Source organism: Cyprinodon variegatus, unplaced genomic scaffold (genome assembly GCF_000732505.1).
Source record: "Cyprinodon variegatus isolate N-32 unplaced genomic scaffold, C_variegatus-1.0 Scaffold17, whole genome shotgun sequence".
NCBI lineage: Eukaryota > Metazoa > Chordata > Actinopteri > Cyprinodontiformes > Cyprinodontidae > Cyprinodon > Cyprinodon variegatus.
In genome coordinates this window covers 1,833,226-1,835,566 of record NW_015150470.1, presented here as the reverse complement: position 1 = coordinate 1,835,566, position 2,341 = coordinate 1,833,226, and positions in this window count along the sequence as shown.

Below are 2,341 nucleotides of genomic sequence, written 5' to 3'. Positions count from 1 at the left end.
TGTCTGTTCTTAGCCTAATCCAAACGAAGGTCATGAGAGATAAGAATGAGTTACACAGCCTCCTTCATGGCATGAAGGGGAGGACTGCTGTTCTTGAGGAGATCCATCTGGCCAGTGATAGATATAATAACATAACAGTGAACAGCCTTGATGAACTCAAGTAGTTTTTCATTCAAAATGTCCAAGTGTGAGAAAGTTCTTTATGCAGGGAGTGGGTTGGTTCCTCTGGGGGGAGTGTGTTGGGATTTAAGTAAGGTATAAATGTATGTACTGAGCTTTGGTCAGTCAGAGCTATATCTCTCCGTCTGAGGAAATTAAATAAATTTGAACCTTATTTCTTCCAAGAAATGCTTCTGTCTCAGCTTCCTAACTCCATAGTAAACTTGTTCATTTGTTTAAAAAGAACAAAAAAATAAATAAAATCTAATGACAGAAATACAATACATTTTGGTATTTAAAATTGTAAAAGACAACGTACTGAACGTCAAAGAGGATCTTTGTGACTTTGGTTATGTTTATGGTTTTATACAAGCTGCTTTGGTCATTTAAGAAGCTCAAGAGTTACTGGGAATTTAATTCGCAACTATAGCACCTGTTGGGTATATACACAAAGGACCAAAAACAAAGATAACGTCCAATCAGGTGTGATGATGGAAATGCCTTTTGATTTCAGAGGTCAGAGGAGGATGGAAAGCATTGTTTCAGATGAGAGAAAATCAACATTAACTGGCTTTTAAAACATGACAGTAAGTTCAGTGGACTTCAATAGCCTCCAGTTCTTTAGACCTTATAGTCCAACAAAGCAGTTTTGGCATTAGTTGGAATGGAAGATTCGCATCATGCATGTGCAGCTGGCACAATCTGCAGCAACTGTGTGATGCTCCCACTTCAATAAAGGCCAAAATCTCTGGGGATCATTTCACACACTTTATTAGATCTTAGCAAGCGGTGCCTACTGAACAATGTGCATGGAAAAAATGCACACATTTGCCTAGAAAAAAAATCAGAAATTCAAGCAAATCAGTAAAGGATATCAGATATTCTCTAAACATTTCCAGTGTCTTGAATTCTGAGTGAAACACTGGATTAGATGACAGTGTTCTGACGTGGAAGATGGGTTTATCTAATTTGCTTTAAAGGAAATATTAGCAACAGTGGTGTCTTTGTTGCACTGCATGTGGGTTGTACAGTAACTTTATCCTGTGAATCAGCTGTCTTGAGGGCTGAATACTGTAGAGGTTGCAGCTGTAGAAGTTCCTCTTCAACAACAGAAAAAATGCATCATGTCTGATCTCATTCAACAGATGGAGCAAAAAGCAATGGTAAACCACCAGTGCTTGTCCACATTTCCAGACCACTCCCAGAAACACCACAGGATATCCTTTTACATGTTACAGTGCTTAGCTAATCCAAATACCAGTTCTACTGGCCCACTTGTGTGTTCACAGAAAGAGTCAGAGGGTGGGGTAACTGGGCAGTGTAAATATTACAGAGCAAGCCTCTGTGCAACACAATGCCTGCTGCCTCTCATCTGGCACACTGGGATAAAAGGAAAGCTTTTCTTTAAGCTCTTGTTTCCTCCTGTATTTTTCAAGTAAGAAAATGGTTAGAACACAGAAAAAGAAAAAAAAAAAACACTTAAGAGATTTATTCACAATAGAGTTACATATTCATCTGAGCACCACCCCCCCACAGTGTGGGATACAGCTCAGCATCCAGCTAAGCCTCTTACTCGACAGCTGTGTCTCGCTCATTACAGTCATGTTGCTTGTACTGAAGATTTATTTTCACTGTGAATGCATTAGGAGGTGGGCATCAATGAGACTTAATGCAAAGAGATGACAATATGACGGTATCCTTCTTATGCTGCTATAACAATTACTGTCTTTCAAAATACAAAAAGAGTTGTGACTTAAGTGTTATTTAGCTGTGTTTTATCAAAGGAAAATAATGTATAAAGTAGTATAGATACATTAAAATGAATGAATGCAGCACTAAAACAAAACAAAAGGTATTATTGTGTCATTTTAGCCAAATAAAAAATGTAACATGTCCTCAAATGAGGTTCAGTAAATAAAAAATCAAAGGAGAACTTCCAAATATTTTGTTTAATTCTATTTTCACACATTTTCTGAACTTCTATCAGAAAAAATACTATCAAAAAAGTACTTTACAAGTGTTTACAGCAAACGAATGATACTGTATATACAGTCTCTTGTAAAGACTTTCTTTTCTCCACCAACTCTTTACTTTGTGAATATTGGGGGTACATATGGAATATAAAAATAAATTCAGAATATATTTTTAACCTAAAAAAAATTCAATGTCATTATTTGTACAT